This window comes from Cardiocondyla obscurior, linkage group LG25, assembly GCF_019399895.1.
Source record: "Cardiocondyla obscurior isolate alpha-2009 linkage group LG25, Cobs3.1, whole genome shotgun sequence".
Taxonomy (NCBI): Eukaryota; Metazoa; Arthropoda; class Insecta; order Hymenoptera; family Formicidae; genus Cardiocondyla; species Cardiocondyla obscurior.
The window spans coordinates 1,059,244-1,082,138 of NC_091888.1; the positions used below are offsets into that span (position 1 = coordinate 1,059,244).

Consider the following 22,895-nt stretch of genomic DNA (forward strand, 5'->3'; position numbering starts at 1 on the left):
TATTCGATAAGAATTTCATAAATTTTACGAGTAAAAGCTATTCAAATATTAATTAAAAATTTTTTTATGCACGGCTTGCACAATTATCTACGCGTAAATATATTGTATATTAAGAATTCTTTGCAAAATTTTCTAAATGAGCTTACGGCAGAGGTAATGAAATTACTTATGGTCACTGAGTATTATAGCAGAGAAGTCGCTTGCATTTCTGAGTTGCGTCAAGGGTTACTCCGAGTTTCACGGAAAGGTTTTGTTGATCTCTTTGCGTTTCTTGCACAAACTTAAGCGTAAACGCCAAGTTATAAAAAGATAAATATTTACGAGCACTCTGTTACGCATTATGGAATTTTTATTCGTCTCGGTATGTACTATGCTATAAAGAATTAGGCATATATTTCGCGGAATATTTTGCAATAAAAGCCGCTTGATTGTCTTTACGTCCTACTTTTATTTTAGCTAACTAGATTATTGCTGAGCGCGCGCTCAGCGCGCAATTATTTGCTCTTATTTTTTTCTTACGTAAAAGAAAACGGTTTTACATTTAATAATTTTTAACAAAAAAAAACTACGGCCACGCATAAGTTTTCGGGAATCAGGTCGTACGCGTTTGTCTATCGCGTTACCGCTGGCGTAGCTAGCGGCGTTGTGGCTCGCGCGCGCCGTGTTCGCATCGTCTCTTACTAGGCGCGATACCAAACTCGCCGGCCAGGCAGCAGTTGAGGTAGGTTAATTTGCGCGCTGGCGACCTACTCTCCCGCGTTATTCCTATCTTATGCCTCTGTCAGCGACCGAGCGGCGGGCCGTACGCGTGTCTCGCGCGCGCGGTGCGAGGGCATCGTCCGGTTCAGCCGGCCAACCACAACGCGATCTACGACAACCGCGGGACCCGCGGCAATTTCGGCGGCGACGTGGATCGCGCGCGCGGTGTCCGGTCATCGTCTCGTGCAATACGTAATATCGGTAATTTACTATTTCGCAATTTTAATCTCACTTAAAGATTTTATACATATCGAAAATTATAAAGACTTAGTACGAACGGAATACTACTTCGAATAAATATGCATCTTTTACGCTTGCGATTAAAATTTCGAGCCTTATAAAAAAAAATCCGACACGTTTTTAGAAATCATTAACGAAGTTATTTGATTTAGTTGATATTTATTTGAGTTCGTGGCCGCGACATCCACGGTCGCACGAAATCCGCAGTACCTGTGTCATCGATAAGAGACAAATCTGTTACGGAAATGTATTTTCGATCAGTGCCGCTTCGGTCGAACGCGAGTATATCTATCGGGACTCTATCGGGAGAACGTTTCGCGCACTTGATCCATTTACGGGATGAGCTTTCGGCGCAGGTGACAATAAGAAACCAATGGAGTATGTGAGGGTACATAGCGGTGTATACGCCTATATGGACACCTAACTGGATTCTACATAGTCGAAGCGATTTCGCGAGCAGAGATAGGAGTCTCCGAGCAAACGATAACTGCTCCTTGGAGATGTCGACAGGAACCGAACTCTATAATTTAAGATGTGCTTTTGCATCTGCCGTTTCAAATAGCTATCGTCATGAACCCCTGTCGGCATAATATTTTCATTACTATGGAGTAATCTTTTATGCAGACTGACATTATTGGAAACGATAAACATTATTCTGTACGATTCCATCTACCTTCTGTCTCTATTGATCTTTTGCACGCCTTAAAATAAATTTAAATCATTAGAATCACGATATATTTAAAAATATATTTTTTTTATGGCAATTTGCAGTCAGTTGTTTTTTTTTTAATTAGTCACGATGCACGTCAATAACGTGGACCGCTCGGATTTTAAGAAAAATATCGATTATTTAATTTTTACGTATATTATAGAACACGCGCGTATACTCATTACGTGAACACGCTTTTTATTTCTTTCTGTCGCGAGACGTATTACTTCTTTTTTTAATTCTTTTCTACGCTCGATGCGTCCTTCTCTTTACGGTGGCGCATCTTTTAGAGAGTAACGTATTGTGCTTCACATTACAATATTGCGAAGTCGCCCAGCAGCAGAAGGTGAGGGCCGACAGAGGACAAAGTGGGTTGGAAAATATAAAAGGGGTAAAGCTGAGCGAACCCGCGCGAAGGCAAAAAAAAATATATATATATATATAAAAGGGGGAAAGAGCAAGGTGAAAAAAAAAGACAGACATATAATCTTGAAGTGCGTGTAAGATGAATAATGAAATGGACAGAGGTTCTTTAATCTTGTCATATATAACGTTAAATCGTACGAGAAAAGAATAAAAGAAGGATGAAGAAAGATACATAGTAAAATTTAAACTAGTCTGCCATATAAGCAAAAAATTAAAGGAAGAAAAAGAAAATCCGTAGTCATTACAATTACCCTTTGCCAATTGTGTAAGATTTATGTAAAATGTGCGCAATATAAATTAAAAAAAAAAAAAATTAAAAATTAATTTCTGAAAAGAATGAACGATAAAGGGCAATTTACAAGTTTAAAGATTGAGCGAGAAAGCGAGAGAGAAAGAGAAAGAGGGACAGAGAGGGGAACCTGAAAATTTTGTGGCGCAGGCGTTGAATCAACTTAATTAAACTCCTTAATCCATTTCTATAACGTCTTAATTCAAATTCTCAAGTTTGCGGAAGAAACTTACAGACGCGCGTTCGCATGTCGTTTTCCACGTTGAAATCTACCAAACGAAAACTGAAGGATTATACGGAGCGCCCCTGATGGAAAAGGAAATGTCGCATCCTTGCGATAACCAAGCGCTTTCCGATCGGACTCGTTGACTATGCTAGATATTTCAATTAAGAAGTTGGACGATGAAACTAGTTGAAAATCTATTTTATTAAATATTTAAACTAATGTCTAAAGTATAATTTGATCAAGTACATACAAAACTCTTAATTTTATAATACAATGAAGCAGGAAATGTAAAAGAATGAAATCTAAAACCTATGCGTATAGTATATTGTTTGTTGCGTATCGTTCTGTCGATCGGTAGTGTTCCTACATTGATGATTAAGCAAATTAATAAATCATAATTCACGAAACTTAATTAACAAACGCTAATTGGGAACGATGTTAACAGATCAGATGCTACTATTATCGAACAACAAAAATTGGATTACAGGCAAATTTGATAAATTAACATTAACATAATGGTTTGATGTTATGTAAAGTATATATCGTTTGCACTATGCTAACACTTTACACATATTATATTTCATATAACGCGTGTATTGTTAAATTTATTATATTGTTAGCATAATTAATTGAACATGCTAATCTTACATGTGTATATCGTTAATTAATATGTCATTCGTAAATTATTTTTCTCCTAAATTTTTTAAAGATTTTAAAGCACTTTCACCTCTAAGTACAATATATTTTTTAAATAGAACTAGAAGAAACCATGCGCGCGTTATTTTTTAGAAGATCCCAATTACAAATTATGAAAAAAAAAAATTATGTTACTCACCAATCTGCATGAGCTTCAGCGGAGGTGTAGAGTTCTGCCGGTGACTGTAACATGAAAAGAAATATATTAATGTAGACATATACATATATCAGTTTTTAAATTGATAAAAAAAGGGTAAAAGTTTTTTTTTTTAAATAAAGATTTTATTTAAAAAATTGATGCTCACCTAAAAGTTGCTCCGCCGATGCAGGATGCCTATCCGAGGCCTGCTCCTCCTCTCAGATGGGACGTGTCGAGTCATCCTTCCGCGCACAAGTCACTCGCGAACACCCCGACCCGTGATTTTAATACCGCGAAAATTACTCAACGATCACTCGCGCGTTCCATGGTTCGGCACTCGCGTTTAGAAGTAAGTCGTATATCGAAAAACTACGCCCGAATACTGTGCGAAAATCCCGGTACGGCCGACGAACCGACTGCGGTTCGTATAGTTCTTAATATCGGCGGTGACGACACTCGTTGACGACAGCGAACAGCGGACAGCAACTGCGTCGATCTGTAACATAAAGAAATATCAAGTGGTTAATCGTGGTTATCGTGCCGAAAGGGTTTTCGTTAAACGAAAGTGCGAGTTACTTTTGGTACGGAGACACGTGCTTGCTCCGCAGTGTGTAATACGTGTGTGCTCGCGCGACCGCTGGAGAAGGACAAAGCGAGAGTGGGAGTAGTGGGGGAATATGCCTAGCGCGCGGCACGTAGGCTCACGCTCGCTCTCACCCCCGCCTTCCTCACCCCTTTTCCCCCCCGCGGCTATCTATTCGTTACTCTCGTTCAATTTAATTGTAATATTAAATTAGTATGTCCAGACAAAGACGGTACTTCCACCAGGTCGTCCTTGATCTCGAAAATCGCGAAAACCGTCTTTGCTTGGACATATTAATTAAATACTAAAATTAAACCGAACCTCAAAATCGCCGATTTGATAGCCGACGTTGACTCTCGCTTGGCGTAAAACAAGCCAAGCGAGAGAGAACTAATCAGCGTCGATTTTAAGCGGTAACAATTAACAGCTAATTTACGCGTTACACCAATTCTTTAAAATAGGATAAACGGAAATTTAATTAACAACAAATTTTAGTTTAAATAAAACGTAGAGACCATTAACTTTCAATTTTGCAACTATAAAAGCAAATAAATTACTTTTGCTCTTATATTTTATCAATTAATTTCAGAATTTTAGAACGTTGGAATGTTTATTGAATCAGAGTAAAGAGATCAGTATTCAATTAGCTACCAATTGAACTATTAATGTTACCAACATTGTAATAAATGTAATACCTGACAGCAGAAACGATTTTTTACGTAATACGTATATATAATATCTATCTAGAAACACTTTTTTTTAATAAAACATTCTCGATAAACAGCAGTTTCATATAGTTCGATAATTGAAAGGGCCATGGATTGCATTTGTCGATCAAAAAAAAAAAAAAAGAAAAAAAAGGGGTTACGATATTGTGCGTATAGCGCTCTCTTTCTCTCTGTCTTCCTCTTCTCGTTATTTAACAACCGTTTCTCCCAGAGGCAAAAGGTGAATCGAGTATTAACTGTTTGCCAATTTCTGGTGTGATTTAAGACCGTCGACCTGTTTGCTACTGGGAAATCAGAAAAGTTACCGTTAAAGCCATCGCGGTTGAGCTATATGAACTGTCGCGATGTCGATAAACGTTCATAACATTATTGGAGCTGCACCGTGTTTCGTTTCGATTCAACGCGGATCCTATAAATCGGGGCGTGCGCGAGCGCGGTTTCTGCATCGATCCGCTATCGCGAATTCTCACCGGTGTGAAATTGTTTCGTGAATTTGTTTCCGCGCGCATCATGCATCGTTACGCTCAAATATTGTTGAATTAGATAATAATGAGGGCGCGTATATGTACGTTGCGTTTGGGTATTATTTAAATTGATTTCTGTACGCACGTGGAATATCGCGAGGTGTTATCGCGACCGTGTTCAGAAGGCGTGAAAGACGTGACATTAAACTGATTAATCCTAATTTATAATACGTATTCCGTTTGAAAATCGCGTCGGTATATTATTTCAAATACGTTAAAACGTCATTTCGTTCCCGATTAATTCCTTAAAATTTGCAGCCCTTCGAATTTTTTATTATGTAAAATTCGCTCAGTATCTATTTCCGAATTTAAAATATCTGCACGCAAAAGTTTAATTTCACGAAAAATTGATATCAAATAGAACCGGATTAAAATTAGTTTCAATTATAAAATATATAAACGTAATATACATGTATAAATATATTTAAAGTTACATTTTATCATTATATTTTCTCGTTATTTGCCAAACGTCAGATTCTTACGCTTCTGCAATTAAGCATGGACTGCATTAAATATACAAGGAGTATCTTTGTGAAACGATGGAACTTTTTACACTGATTACGCCGTTGGTGCAAGAGCTTCGCTACTTGCTTCTGGCTTAGTTGAGGGTCCTTTGAGAAGAATATCAGTATAGAACATATCTAGAGTACACCTTTGTATTACATTATAAAACTATAATATATATTCCGCGCAGATAAAAAAAAAAGAAAAAAGTAAAGTAATTTTATAATGAAGAATACTGAGAATAAATATGAGAATAGGTAAGTAATAGTTTTTGCATCGTAGGCTGTACGCGGTATATTTGAGAATTATTAAATATTACGCGCAGACATTCGCCGATATTTATGTATCTCCCGGGACAATGCAAACAAGAATGTATATTAGTTAGAAAGAGAGAGATTTCTTTGAAAGTGTCTCGTATCATTAAAAGAGCAAAAACGAAGGAGAAATGGAAAAACTCACGCTCGAGCGCGCAATCCCACTGACGTTGCATCTACTAAAAGCGTCCAATGTCCTTAAGAAGTGAAAAGGTCTGGAGTAAACCGTAGCGGGAAGGTAAAATACATCAACTAATGTAAAAGTGATGAAATCCGTATTTCTATTTGCGATATACGTATATACATGTGTATATATCACCGGCAGATATCGGGAATTTTAAGACGAATCTCTTAATGTAATTATCGTGCAGGATATGTCGTTAGTACGTTCTGTTATTTTTAGTTATTAATAAACACTACAAAATCACTTTACGAAATTCATTTTGATGCAATTTGCACAGGGTTATAGTTTTATTTAATGCTACAGCACATTAAATGTCAATTAAATTTTTGCGTTAAATATTTAGTAATTAATTAATGAAAATATTGTTGAAACGTAAAAAAAAAAAAAAAAAAGTAGTTTCCTAATTTTTCGTAATTTAAATATGTTGCAACGTATTATACATTCAACAAAGTGAAGGTAATGAATGATTGAATATAATGAAGATAATGAATAATTCATTGCGAATGCGTCCACGTTTGAGATATTTTCCATATCGCTGAAAAACTCATAATACATAATACCACAAGGCAATTAACTCGGCGATGTGAAAGCCATCGATTCAGAAAGGGTTTTCAAGATACGGATTACATAAACACCTATTGCGTACAAACACTTAATGGACTTTCATTATCGAACCGTGTTACAGAGCATACAATATCCATATCATTGAGCCTGCTGATAATATTCCTCGATGGTATGTTTCGCGCTCGTGTAATATTTATATTATTGCTCTTTATAAGCCGTAATATGCTGAAGAGTAGCATTCAAACGAGACAACTAAAGCTCCACCACGTGTCGATAATTAATTAATTTATTTATAAATTCTAAACGGGTAATCGCTTTTTATTTAATTAAAAAAAAAAATTATTAAAGGGTTCTCTGTTTGGCCGCTCGTTTGTCTTACTCTAAGAATTAAATCTATTCATCTCACGTCGATACCGAAAGCGCACACGGTCCAAGGTAAACCCTTTCTTAATACGAGCACGGAGAAGGTTGTCGGGCTTGACTTAACTATCCAGGGACAGAGTGGCGATGCCTCCGAAGTGCAGCTACGCATTTTTATCGAGTGCAATAAAGGATCTATAAGCGGCCGCTTAAGATTCCGATTAAGAGATTTCCGAGTTTTCTCACGTAAACATATATTAGAAATAAAATTAATAAAAATTAAATGTGTGATTTTATATAATTGTAAAAGCGTTCAGATTGGGGGAAAAAAAAAAAAAAACATGTAAGACTTATTTTCTTTTTTTTTTTTTAAGGAACCGGTCTTAAATTTTTCTTATATCTTACGTTTCTATTTATTCCGTTGTCCGCAAGGTAATCTACTGAATACGACATGACCCTCTTCGCGCAAGATATTGCCGCTCGTTCGGCCCGGACTGTCCGAGTCAAAGGCAATCGCCTGTTTATAGGCAGTATCCAATCTACATTGGACGAGTAGCGGAGGCGTTTACACCGCTACTGCTGCTTGAACAAACAAGATGTAAATTTCGCCGTGCCGTGCACCAGGCAGGAAGCAAGTAATTAGACGCGTTGTTGCGGGGGTCGAGGCTTTGAACTACCGTTTCGTATCGAGGCCACTGTTTTCTCCCGGTCCTCTACCCCGGGCTCCCCAGTCCCTTCTATCCCGTTTCGTAATTCTGTGCCTCCCTTGTTCATCTTCTTCGGGAGTATACGTAACCCAGAGGCCGCGTTTCGCGCCCGGAGTCCCGCGTGTGAGCGCGCACGTCCACGCGTCCGGTCGTGCGGTAAGTACACGTAAGGATACACAAATTTCGATCGTTTACGGTGATCTATCGCGCCAGGTCGCCGCGTTGTTGGAATTTTAATGAACGTGTACACAGAGATGTGAATTGCGACGGACCGATTTACCATTAGTCGTATAAATGTACATTAGATTATTACATTAGAGTGAGAATTAATTCCGTGATATTTGCTCCATGTCTCTTATTACTTTATTATATTATAGTATATTACATTAACAGAGGATATGAAATTACCTCTCTACTAAAAAGAAGTAGATTTATTTTTGAAAAACATACTTGAGAAAATAAGAGCACATTTTTTAAAATAAAAACTATGCACGGTTTAATTACACGTGTAATTTAATAATATATTTAATGTTTGTGTGGAAAAATAATACATTAAAAAATGTATTATATTTATTTAGAATTTATTTTGATTTGTTAAAAGTGTGAAATTACAGTTTATGATTTAATTTTTTATTTTTTAACTTTAAAAAAAAAAAAAAAATACAAATGAATAATATGAGAAAGCAGATGGGTAGAAAACTTTATTAGATAGAACATGTATATGCAGTTGCATTATGTTCCTATATATTTTTATATTGCTATTCACTCTTTATTTCCGGCATAGATCATCGTTCGCGATGCAAGGTAGTTGCATGCGAATGTACCTCTCGAATGTTTTTGCTCGTAACACGTATCGGAAGGTGAAAGAAAGAAGTGCTAACAGACGGATTCCGTTGGTTCAACAAAACCAACGTACGAACCGACGTTGCCTTCTACTTCCCGTCCGAGTGTGAAATCTTTTCTTGACTCCTTTGCGGTCGCGTACGAGAACAGCGGCGACGAAGGGGGAAAAAAAAATGGCGAAGGGCTTTGGGGCAACTCGCTGGAGTACCAGCCGAAGTCCCCTGCGGTAGTCTCCACTTTCAGTATTTACTATGTTCGAGGAAAAAGTGCTAGTGCTTTCGAAGATCGTTCTCCTTCCGTTAAGAAACGTCTGGTCTTACTTCGCCGTGCTATTACTTCGTTTTTATCGTTATAGAATATTGAATTAAATATTGCATTTGATATCCCCCATCTTTCTTCGCGCTCAATAAAAATTTATATAATTTTTAATTCCAAATTAATTGCGTTGAACTAGTGGTCTCCTTTTCAAAAGTGAAAATCCTTGCCTTTATTATCAAGGGCTGATATAAAATATTAAATTTTTCGAATAACGTCACTAAATGAAGCCGTGTCGTAAGTAATATATCTCAAGCGTAACGGATATCTCTATGAAAGTTGAAGAGAAACGTACGTGATACGCATCTGATACAATGGTTCCGTCACATAGTTATTCTGCACGTTACATCGAGGAAAAATGGGCTTCTTTTTTTCGGGCGAGCCACGTAAAATATTCAAAAATTGAACTACAGCCGCGGTAGAAAGTACTCGCCTCGCCGAGGCATTTCCTTGAACGTCGTTAGGGGAGGGCCCTTGAACACCGGCGAAGGGCACACGACAGACAAACGAGAGGGTCGAAAGAGTCTGCAAAATGCACGCGGCGCGGAATATACCGAACTATATCAAACGGCACGACGGTTAATATTGGATTCTGTCGGAGGGAACGAGCGCAAGGATCGAACGTGTTTCTCGTTAAGTGAAGCAATTACCCAGACCTATCTGTTACTTAGAACACCGTCAGCAGCCACCGCAGCCTTTTAGTTTTGAAGACTACCTCAGCACTACGTCACAACCTGCAGCGCTGTGCATTTTTAATCCTGTTTTTTTTTTTTTGTTTTGCGGCGACATCCGCAATTATATCAATTTCACTTTCATGTATCTCGCGTAAAAGAATAAAGGTTTAAGATATACGAGACACTTTCTTCAACATCCACTTTATATTGGCGTTTAGGAATAATTTCGGTATAACAGCGATATACAGCAGTCACGGATCCGAGACCAATCCTTATTTTATAAATTTGCCTCAGTTTTGTACGAGATTAATTAGGAAATTCATAATTAAAGAGTGCCGAATAAAGCGTTGCTCGCATAAAGCGCGTAGTGCAAAATTTTTACCTGAACGCGAATGCTTTTCTTTAGAATCTGCGTTTTTTTTTTTTTTTTCCTCCTTTTTTTAGCGCGCTTAGTTTTTTATAACGCCCACTTCCTGGATCGATAAACCATCGTTTCGTAACGAAGAAATTGGTCCGTACCAGATACTCGCTAATTATATACCTTGTATCGCGTCAATTTTACTTCACGCTGCGCTGCACTCGATGCATCGGTAAACTTGTAAATAATTAACGAACGTTGCTCCTACCATCGTTAACATTCCAGCCCGGCTCTCCCTATTAGGCGATATTGCTCGCAATCATGGCGATGCGTAAAACTCGTTACGTTTCTGGACATGTACGATGGCGAACGGCTTCGGAATGGGGCTTTAGAGTTCTACTAAAAAGTTTGTCTGTCGATATCTATTGCATTTCTGATATTTTCCCAATTCTTCGCAATCGCGTTTACCTTTGTCTCTATAATACCGTTCAATTCCATTGAATAGATTCAAAACTGTCCCGACTATAAAAATTACACGATTTTGATAATATATTAACATTTCGCCTTTATCCAAATTAAATACCCAACATATAATAATATATAAATTGAGTATAAAACAAGAATATCGATTTTTGTACAGTAATATAAAAGTAAAACATTTTGCTCTGATAATTAACTATTGCGAAAAGCAGTTGATGCAAAATTTATTAAAGCTATATTATGAAATATTAAATAATTTGAAACAAAACTTTTTTGGCAAAGTTATATAAAGCGTGCTGGAGAAAGTGTCATTGTTTTTCATTTAAAAACTCTTATGGCTGACAATCTGTCTTAGATTAGCACATTTATATGCACAAGCTTTGTAGGGAGTGTCCCTAACCCCATGGTTTCGTTGTGGAGTATCACTTCTGAAATTTTAGATGACCACGGTAGTAACGAACAGACGCGGGTGAGGTAAAGGGGTCGTTTGAAATTAGCCACGGATTTTAGTAGGAGCGTCAGGTTTCAACGTGGCTGGGTAGCTCGTGTTAGAGTGTATGATCGTGCTTCACTTCGAAGGCATGCGCGTTGAATCTTAATTCACATTATTAGCTTCAACTGTCTATATCGGGATTACGCTCGGTGCGATAGATCTGTCGTGTAAAGAAGCTGTTCTCTAATTCAGACATGCATATAGTCTTCGATTTAATTCCGCAAAATAAAAAAAATAAAAAAAATTAAAAAAAAATGTAAGATGTAAAAAAAAAAAAATTACGTTATGTACATGTATAATTTATAAGATTATTTTGATTCGGGGAACTAATATATCTCGAGATATACATCTCATTCTGATTCTATACATTTATATACAATGTTCTATGTGTTATCAAACCTACGTACGCGTAATATATTAAGTTTATATAAAAGAATTAAATGATAATTAACGGATAACGCAATCTTATCGGGCGCGGAGATATGACTAGATGTTGCCGACCCTTTTCTGTGCTCCGAGGCGAGCTCCGCAGGGATGGGATATGCTTCTTAAGAAATTTCTGCGATGAAGAAACGATTTACGAGGTGATATAAAAAATAATGGTTTAAACAGAAGAGCCCGCGCGTAATGGAACGCTTAACATTCTTTTGTCTCGGCGGGACAGCCTATCTCTCCAGATCATATCAGCTAATTATTTCATGGGAGAATTATTGTCCAACCCGATCTGGTTTAAGTCGGTTTGTCGGGGTTACCCGTTTGGTCCAAACATTCCCGTCTCGCGCCTTCCGGTGGATGCAGCCCGAACAGGTTGCGAAATCGTTTCGAGGAGTTCTTTTTTCCGGGACGCGAGGGATGCTTTATAGTAAAGTATTCATTTGCAGCGCTACTGATTTTATATAATAATGTCACCGGCGAGTCGCTGCCCGGCGTTAATTGCTAGCAACGACGAGGACATAATACGCACAGATTGTTTTCAGACTCGTCTTGCGCATTATGTAATTTACACGTAACGAATTCCCGTTTTTGTTCTTCTTTGTTTTGTTTGCTCGTTATATCGTTGACTCGGCGTTATATTACTTTTTCGCTGATGTTAATACGAAAGAAATATTACTTTCAATGAGCCTTATTATTTTCACATTTACATGGCAATATAAAGACGTAATATTCGTGTAATTTATTATATAAAAATCGGAAGTCGATCAAGCCTTTAAATGAGTGAGTCTCTCTTCTTTAAAAAATTTAAGTTTAAAAAAAAAAGAGAAAAAAAAGAGAATTACTAAAAACTGATAATAGATTTTCTTTTTCAATAAACACACATTTAATATGTTATTAAAAAAGTAAAAGGGATCAGGCAGATTTATATGCACAACAGAAATGTAAATGCCATGCAATTATCGTGTGCCTTTCTTAATGCTAGCATACACATTTTAAGCTCAGTATTTGCTACTAACACACTCAATAGCTGTGCTTATGAAAGATGCATTGTGGAAGATAAGCGCTTCACGGGGAGAGTAGGAAGCAGTTGCCGAGAGGAAGGGTTAAGAGAAGATTCTAGGAAGGCGAAGTCAGACGAAAATCGTAATTGTTCCCCGTGTTAACTCGACGTTAAAATGGTTCTCAGTTATTAATACCTCTGTGAAATGGCGCTAATCTCCCTTGGAAGACAGTCACGAGTACGTACACGTAGGTGATGTAAATACTTTCTTGAATACATGATAATCGTAATCGTGAAAATAGTTATTAGCGTGCTAAAGTCTAAACGATGGTGTGCAACGTGTTTCAGAAATGCAGAGTTTCTTTACCGTTGTGTTGACTATTTGGAGAATTTTTAAAGCACCTCTGAATACTTTTTTATTTTAATTTTAATTTTTTTTTTTTACTTATTAATATAATTTTATTAAAACACATTTTATTAAACCAATTATAATAAACGATAAAGAGTGAGGCAGGCAAGTAGGATTTATTGAGAGGCGTGTTTCGTGTTTCGTAACACATGTGAAAATACGCATTGTTCAATATGATTAAAATTATGTAATTAGTCGTAATAGTCTTTAACTAATAAAGTGCACTTATGTTGGATTTACTACACGACAAGATAATCTTTCTAAAATCCAGCCATTCATGATTGAATGAACGGAGAAGTACACGCAAATGAGATGGAGAATAGAATTGAAAATGTGCTGAGAAATAGAGAAAATGAAAGTCCATAGTCAGAAAGTCGGATCTCTCGGTAATGGTAGTTCATTCTATCGGTGAAAATTTTAACCGCGCTGAATATAGGCGCTGAATATTAGTAAGAGAGGGATAACAAGCTACAATGAGCGATTTTTATCTATTCAAAAGCGTTAAATCAATTTCAATTGCGCGCACTACGTAGATCTAAGAAAAAAGAAGTAAACTCACGAATGGGATTGTACGTAAAAAAACAAAAAAAATGTCGAAACATATGACACGTTCACAAATCAAAGCTACTTTGATGGATTTAAGATTACAAGTACATTTTTAATACAATAGAGATGGTGAAATTTCTAAAATAATAAATGAGATAATGCGGATCACTGTTATTCGAGTAAATAAGATTAAAAATAAAAAAAAAGGGATTATTTTATCTTTTTTGTTTTTAAGTTTATGTACAAAAAACGTAGCAGGCTTTATAAGAATAGAAGGATTATAATATATTATCGCAAATGTTTCTCGTATAAAAAAACTACATTTTCAAATTTATAAAACTCGAAAATTTTGTCAAGACTATGACATAAAAAAAATACAACGCGTGTTTAAAAGTGATCTTACATCTGTCGCAGCTTTTTCGTCATTTTTTAAGGACATTTTCTCGTTTCTCGTCTTCTTACCTCCAATTGTTTTACGTTCACATACCTGTACGTGCATCCTAGGGTGAAGCGTACTTTTGGAATTTAATTGCGACCCCCGTGACGAAGCCCCCGTGTTCGTTACTACGGTCTGTGTGCTTTGCCGGTCGAATTGAAAGCTTCGTTTCGCACATGAACGTTCACAGTCATCCATGTAACGTATCTATACGCGGGTGCGCGCACGATTTCTGCTTTTCTATCTTCTGTTGTCGCGGGCACGTGTGTACGGGAGGGTGTTTGCGTCTATGCGCGTGTGCGCGCGATACGCACAGTAACCAAGGATTACGTGTCACAAATTGGTATTACCTAGTATTGCGAACATAGACATAGAGACAGGTGTGCAGGCGGCATTTCGAGAGAAGTGTCTCGAAGTGCTTCCAGCATACCTGATGCGATTCTATACATAGTAAGTTCTAACACGATTTCGTGACAGGCAATTTGCTTTGTAAGGAAATAATTGCAATCAGTTAGACCAGCGAACACAACCGGAATCCACCACCGTTTTAAGGTTTCGCAACGTCGTAAAAGAACACGGGTTTATTTTACTATTTCAGTCGTCATTTTAAATACGATTCCCTCACGTTCGAAGTCCCGGGGTCGCGCCTCTTTTTTTCTTCCCTTAAAAGAAAGCAAAGTTCGCGCATCTCCTCGTTACGCGAAGTTATCGTGGCGTTATTCCAGATGAATAGTTAACGCTGTTTAACTAGTTAAAACGCAGTTTACAAAAAACATCGGGGTTTTTTTTTTCGCGCGTCTCGGCGTCTCGAAAGATGGTAGAATCCCCATCTTCCAATTAAAGTTGCGAATTTTCTTCAATTTTTTTTTTTTTTTTTTTATTTCCCTCCGCTGAACTTTCCTATCTCTCGTCGGCGAATGCACTATGCTAAGTACGTCTACATTCCCAATTTGTCCAAGCAGTATCCGTATACAAAGACATCGTTGCGCGAACGTCCCGCGGGAACCGTTTTGACGCGGAACTCCGATAGGTACATTATCGAACGTCCGTGCGAGCGAGGGAACGAACTCGATCGCCGGTGTCGATCCACGGAAAATTCAACTTTACACGGCGGGGTGTCGTGGAAGCGCTTGAGAGTATCCAATATACATATAATATATATCGCAGGGATATTGAAAATATTTTAAGAAATCTGTCACGCTGGGAAATTTACCGTTTCGATAAAGTCGCACGGATTTAACAACATCAGCCAAAGATTGTTCGACGAGACCGAAATCATTTCGGTCGTGAAATCAATCGAATCGATCGAGGAAAGATCGTTAATTTGATTTTTGGATCACGCACGAATTGCTTCTTTTATTAGCGCGATTCGATTTGATAAGAGCTTTTACTTTATGATATATAAAATTAAATTGTTGAGTCGCATTCTGTGCGCGATACGGAGAGAGACGTGTGGATAGAGAGCGAAGCATTTCGTCGAATTTAGATGGTCAATTTGTGGATAGATATACTTTATTGGTCGTGCGTTCGCCTAAACTTCTCATGCAAGAAGATCCCTCGTGCGCTACGAATAAATCCGCCATCGTATACGGAACGGTTGCCACATGTCGAGTCATTCTACGGGTACAACACAAATTCCTTTTCCCGAGTATAACACGCCATTGAGGGGAATCCTGGGTAAATAGAGTGCTACTGGCCGTTGTAAAAGACCTACAGATTCCGTGTACGAGAAGTCAAAAATGGTGGAAACACCGGAAATTTAACTCATATAATTGCTTTTTTGCACGTACGCGCAATTTTGTCTCTTCTTACAGAAAAAAAAGCAATTTAATTTTCCTCAATTAAGATTTCAGCAAAAGACGCTTATGTTCGAAATCTATTCTACCGGATTGATCCAAAAATATACCTACTTTTTTCAAATAATAAATTACAAATTTATCACATGTGATAATTTATCACATGTAATAATTTATTATCTGGGTGGCTATTTTCGTACCTATCGCTTTCGTAGTTTTTGACAATACTCCTCTCTTTCGCCGTAATTTAAATGGCAGTAATCTCATTTTTTAATGTTACAGTCGGATACAGCGGTGCATATTTCCGCTTATTGGATCTGCTTACGGTAAAGACCTTCGAACGCGGTAAAACGCATCTTGTACATACACGCCGTATACATCCCGGAGGTATTTCGCGAAATCTTGCGAACGGTGGCTGGCGGAAACGTTTCCTCGTGAGGTAGGTATCAAAGAATTCCTCACGACTGAGTAACGCTCGATTCGAGAGGGAAAGGGGTGCACTCCGTCGACGTGGGTGCGCGCAAACTGAGCGGCAACCTGCGTCCGACAACGTTACCACTATTATACCGTATACTACACGCCGAAAGATATTGCCGGCAACCTCCGGTACCGCATCGGAAGGACGTCAAGACGCGGATTCCACGGCAGCCCTCGTAACGAAAGCGTTTTCCAGACGGTGGACGTCAAACGAAACCGGGTTGCGTGAATGCGTTTGATCTCGTTGGTTTCGAAACACGGCGAAACAACTTGCCACTATCGACTCTCGGGTCGGTTGTGTTTGTTTCGCTAAATTCTTCCGGTTCCCGTTCTTATACTCGTTATAGCTTTCCTTTTGCTTCACCTTCACTCTTCCCTCGCTTATTTCACGCTCTCGAGAAAGTGATGGGGAACTTGATAAGATAATTTCTCGTTGTTTAGTTAAAATATGAATATTTCAATTTCGTTACTTTTTCGTATCTGTCTTCGAATGATTGTTAAATATTAAACTCTTAAATATTTATGGTATTAATTAACGATGGGACGTATTTACGTTAATATACATAAACACGAAAAGTTCTTTTATTAATATTTAAATATCTGGAACATTAAACTTAAATAAATAACAAGAGCTAATATTATTTATCATATTATATTAATTTTTTCTGGCTAGACACTATTTTAAATTTTTATTAATTACAATTATATTTATAATTAAATGCCATTTTGTAGATTAAAGTTTTATATTCTTATCCCTTTTTTCTTTTTTTTTTTTTTTTTTTTTTATTGGTAATTTCTGATTCTGCGGCAATTTTTACGCGTTTTCTTGCCCGCGAAGAAAACGCATCGCTGGTAAAAATATCTTCAGAAGGGGGGCAGGTATCAAACAACCCCCTACTGCCGGAATCGTCGCCGGTATTGCGCGAGCGCAGGGTTTGAACGCGCGTGTCCGTGTTCATCGTGCGGTATATACGCGGAGTGGAGTAGTAGCACCGGCACCACCATCAGCACCAGCCAGCATTCAGCAGCAGTAGCCGCGACGTGGCTGAAGGGGTTTTTAGGATGCTGACGCGTTAAGTTCGTCGCGGAGTGTCGGTGTCGATCGTCCGGCCGGTCGGTCCGCGCCGATTATTTTACGTGCCTGGTGCGGGGTGCTTTCGCGTTTTTTTAAATCCCGAACGAAAAGAAAACTGACCTAACTCGACGTAGTGGCGAAACTTTCGAAAGTTTTTTTTTTCGCCGGGCGCGCCGAGATCGCGGGTTTCCGTTTCTCGTATTCCAAGTTCTTCAGGTGCGCGCGGTCTTCGATTCTTCTTCTTCTTCCACGTTCGAAAATCCGACGAGAGGATTTTGTCGTAAGTTCGCGCGTGATCAGCCGGGGCAAGTTGTAGCACGAGCTTTTTGTTTCTACGTTCTTGCACGCTGGAACGATCGTCACTCCGGGGGTAAAAAGAAGTTCGAGATCGGTTCATTGGTCGGGGGTATGTTCTCGTGTTACTACGCCGAGCAAGGTGTAAGAGGAAGATTGGAGGACTTGAAATTGACAACGGCGAGGAAATTGACGGATCACGTGCTTTCCAAGTTTTCTCGGCGGACATTTAATCCCGAATTCACAATCTTGAATTTGCTCACTCTCAATATATCATTTTGCGATTAAATCATAAACTCGTGAAAATTTTTCATTATTTTCTAAATTTATCGGGAACATATTTGTACGTTGCTTACTTAGTTTCTTCCCGTCAGCCACAACGCAAGTTACTTTCTTTTCAAGTTTTATATATTTTTTTTTTATTTATTTAAAAATTAATTTATACTCGAGAACTAATGGAATATTTTTCCTGTTTGTTAGTTGAGCAAATTTAAGTTTTGGTGTCGTTTTCCGAGTAAGCCGTTCGGTCACCGATAATTTCAACGATTTATCGATTTATCGAACGTCACTCCAGTTTAGCTTGGTTTCGTAATATTACCGTCGACTCGGTACTTTCTATTCTCAATATTAAAAAAGTGACGGGAAAAATATTTTATACCACTACGTTATAGTGATAATGGCGCCTAATGCACGTGATTCTTATGCGATAAAAGAAACGTGCGTTCTCTTTTTTCGGCATTGATTAACGATTCGGCCGGTTCCGAACCCGTTTGGTTCAAGCGTGAATTCGTACGAAATCCAGCGGCGTGCGGATCGTTCGATAGATTTATGACGTACATTGGCGATCGTTTGCTCAGCGACCGCTGGTCCCGGAAGTATAATATTTCCGAATCGATCGTACGTCGCCGATCAGAAGCCACGAATAATCGTGTTGTCACCGGCGTGTACCGTACGCGTGATTACGCCAATAAATCTTTGTTGCTTGATATAAAGGCTAGAAGAGCAGAGATAGTCTCCTGTCTAAGAGAAACGACATGATTTTAATTTTTCCGATAGAGTCCCAAGCGTATTACCGAATATTAGCTAAACATGGTCACAGTGGCAATTAAAATATCATTTTTTAAAGCGGCTGTGGAAAAGTTTTATTAACCGGTGCAGATATTTCGTGATTTAAAATAAGGTGACCGTAATTTAATTAAGTATTAAAAACTTGGATATAAAAAATTTGACAGGTCATTAATGCGCGACGTCATTACATTATTTGTTTAAATTTTAACGTAGTGTAACATATGAAATAAAGCAAATATGTCAAGCTCTTTCTGTCAAGTACCGAAGAAATCACACGGTTGCACCGTCAAAGTTATATTGGCGCTAATCACTCATTCTGTCCAAAACCCGTCGTTTCTCCGTAAACATAATTGAAAAATACCAGAGAGCAAAATAACGGCACGAGTGGTTCAGTGGCGATCTATTTTGGCACGTGGTGGAAAACAGCGACGGTGATTCTCGACGCGACTTTTGTAACTCGCCGTGTGGGACTGTCGCGATAAGTGTAGTGAAACAAATGTTTCATGGACATCCGGACGTCGCGGTGGTAACGTCGTCGACTCGTCGATAGGTGCGGCGCGGTCAAAGGTGGATTCGAAGATCGTCGACGATATGTCCCCGGAAATCTACGGACTTCCGTGAAAAAGTACGTATTATCTTTCGCACGGGAGAAATGGGAAGGGTTAACGTATTGCCGATTTGGTGCCGCGACCGGAAAGAGTTATAGACCAATCCGATCGTGTAATTCGAAAGTGCCTATTTATTAAATTTAGTCGAGCGTTATGGAGCACTATTGCCGTTACCGTGTTCCCTTCCGTCCTCTAGAATTGCTACCTTCCGCCAGGTACGGTCTGGTACTTTTAGTTTTAGGAGAACATTTAGTCAAAATGTCACGATTAAATAATTTATAATGTTTTCCATGCTCCCACCCTTAATGTACGGTGATAAATGAACGGAATTTATATATTACATTCCACATTTAACATTTATCATTTTATTTTATTTACACGATGCCGTTTTATTTAAAGTATTATTCGCGTGCATTAATTAGGACGATCACTTCCATCGCTTAATTATTAAAATTAGACACGTTGGATTCATTCAGATTTATTTCGATTTATGATTCTTCAAAAATTTATTAGCTGAAAAATAACGATGCGGCGTTATCGATTTTCTCGTTTCGTACATATTTTATGTTTCTTTCTCTCACCCTCTTTTCTGATACCACTTCAACTTTCCCCTCAATGATTTAAGCTGGTTCTTTTTGGTACTCAGATTAAGTACTTCGGTACTCTCGAGTCGAAGAGGTTTTACGGTCGCAAAAACATACGTGTTGTCAGACAGCAAAGATTGCGTTTTCTTTTGTACAAATCACTTTTCATTATCAAATATGAATTGCCATGCATAACGCTATTCGTTCGAATCGTACAAAAAACGCCTACGGTCGACGGAGTTTCTGTAATCTCAAGATTCTGTTTGTCGCAATGTACACAAACCCCGTTAGTAACTGCAACTTTCCTCGTTAAGAAATGCTGATCTGAATGAGCTCATTCTTACGGTTGTTCGCTGTATTCGGCAGAAACTCCCGTGAAAGAGTTTCATCTCCTTTTCGCAGTTTTTTTAATTTTTTTTTTTTCCCTTTTTCCCTTATGCTTTTCTTATCGTTTTTCCGCCTTTCTCGTCTTCGCCGCCTCAACGTGGTCTGTAGCTCGACGCCGGTAGTTAAAAACTTTTAATAATAGATAAATGAGCTGAGCCGCGATTGTCTTCGAGACTTGTCCGAGGTGCGATTGAGTTTCCCAATCATTTTTGTGGGAAAAAAATTTAAGAAAAAAATACAATCCCGTGGTGAAACTAGATGTTTCGCTTAATGGCAAGGAAAAAACGCTATATACGTTGCGAAGATTGTCTCCTCATTGTGTAAAAAAGGATTTACGTTCCTACAGAAATATAATGACGCTAAGAGATTAAATGTTTCTTTTCAGATTTTATCTTATTCCTGCCTTTGGCTCGGCACTTTGATTTTATCTCGTTTTAATAATTTCGTAAACCTTAATAATTAATAATAATAATAAAAAAATAATAATAAAACGTTTAATGCCATCGGAATTATAAAACTGCAGGGGTAAAGGTCTAACGTTCTACTTTATAATACGTTGTAATCATGCGTGTGCTCTGGCATAGTGATAATTGCGTATATGGCTATGCAGGTAACATGCACGCCGGAACATGGGTCTGGATCGCGTGTCAGCAATTATACGAGGCTACAAAACGATACCGAGAATACGTGCCGGGACGCTTTTCACATGTTCACTTCCGGAATGCAATTACGAATGTTTTGTCGCGCGTTCTGCGTGCAGAGGGTTCGCGTTTACGATACGTCGCGGAGTTTTGCGTAAAGGTCCACGGTGGCTGCGAGACAGAATCGCCAACAAAACGCTGATATCGAGGAACATAACGGACGCAATTATACGTTCTTTTGTCCGTAACCGGAAATTTATGTCCAGATCCGAGACATCGTTTTCCTCGGATACGCGTTTTGCGCGGTACCGATCCTCAATACTACTAAAATTCAGTAGTTAATTCGATAATTAAATCCAGATTTGTTAACAAGATAATCATTACATTAATTAGTCTTTAAAAAATGCACGCATTATATACAATCTTTAAAATTTTCTAGCATTTTATTAACAAGTCGGCGTTGTCGTTAATTTATTTTGTTTAAGTCTCGCGAATTAATTAACGATGTTTATCGCACCAGCGATGACCCTCGTCTGAGTTCGCCGAGAAGATTTATTTTCCACAGCCGCATTTATTGCGAGTCACTTCTCGACAAACGTTCATCGAAAGACTTTCCTCGCCGCGCAAACTTTCAATCGACTTGATACTATTCTCGCTCCTTATACACGCCCGACAACTATAGTATAAAAATTCCGGTGATTTACAGTCGTACAAGTTTCGGCAACTTTTTACTCAACTCTAATATTTTTGCATGCAAAAGTTCGTACAATTGAAATATCAGTTTATCTATCTATATAGTATTGCATAAATAACATATTTCCCGTTTTATCCGCGAAATATTTTAATGGAACGCGAATCCTTAGACATTCTTGTACACAACTTTAACGGAATGTAATTTAATTTATTAATTTCCATCATAAATAACGTTAATCTTTGAAAACGTTTAATTTTTAAACGCCGGAGGAACTTGTTCCAGAGAACTAGTTTCTATCGCGTTAGCTTACAAGAAATTGTTGTTTTGTTGATGTATAAAATAGCCAATTGAAGTTTGATCGTTCTACTTTTTTTTCACTGATTATATCATGGTCGCTAATCTCCAGATAGACCGAAAAAAAAAAAGTGGACGCTTCAGTGAGCGGGTGTACTAAGTTGGATATTCGCGTCGCATAGCAAGAAGTCGTTGTAACGTTTCTTCTGCCCAAGTTGTTTTTCTCACCCGCTTTTATGACGATGGATAATAAAAGTAATGCCCGCCATAAAGAAAATAGAGACGTTGTCCTGTATCGACGTTGCGGGTTCGCCGTGGCCAAGAGCTATATCTCGGCTTATGGAAGCAATTGTGCCGATGTTTTCGGTGGCTTTTATGTTTACGATATACGAGTTAATTATGTATTTTATTAAAGTCGACTGTTAAATGTCTAATGTACGTTCGAAATCGTATATAAAACCTCTGTGACAATTTAATAAAATAAAAAGTGTTATCTAATAATTAGAAAAACTTTATGAATAAACAAAATTATTTTTACGAAAGAGGGAAAAAAAAAAGATTAAAAAAAAAAATCTACGCCTATATCTCGAGTTTTATGATCGTGAAAAAAACAGAGCCACGGAACGTTGTTTGGAAAAATTAAACGGAGAATCACAGAGGGACGCGTCAATTGATTAAACTGGGGCGTGATTCAAGTCGACGAGCTTAACACGTCGCAAACGTTACGGATTCACAAAAATGTAACTACTCTTGACGTCGCGTGTTTACTCCTCGCAGTTTTTGGCATTTGTTTCGAAAACAAGCCGCCGCCGTCCGATTTACGCTTATCGATGGACAGATCCGACAAATTCGGAGCATCTCGCGATCGGCGCGATGGGATTGCAGATACATATAAACGGAAGCGGTGTTGGAAACGCTAGACGGAGGAAGAGGCAGTAACGGAACGTCGGTGGGTACGGGCGGAAGCGCCGCCGAGCGGCCCGATTTCCCGGATTGGCCCTGACGTTTAATGAACGCCGGCAGACGTTTTGATTTA

The 22,895-nt window shown here is 38.3% G+C and overlaps 1 protein-coding gene across 6 annotated transcripts in view; it reads left to right on the forward strand.

The window, feature by feature from the left end:
* Nucleotides 1-22,895, forward strand: part of LOC139111810 (lachesin) — a 212,792-nt gene that overhangs the window by 13,270 nt on the left and 176,627 nt on the right. Inside the window, exons 1-2 of one of the 6 annotated variants that reach the window (XM_070672322.1) lie at nucleotides 17,079-17,695; nucleotides 19,016-19,276. The exons of 1 other annotated variant lie outside the window; for it this stretch is intronic. The gene's annotated coding sequence lies outside the window, so the exon portion shown is untranslated. Of the gene's footprint in view, nucleotides 1-16,019; nucleotides 16,177-17,078; nucleotides 19,277-22,895 lie in introns of those variants that run through there. 4 more of the 6 variants (XM_070672324.1, XM_070672325.1, XM_070672321.1 and 1 more) reach the window with 4 other exon arrangements.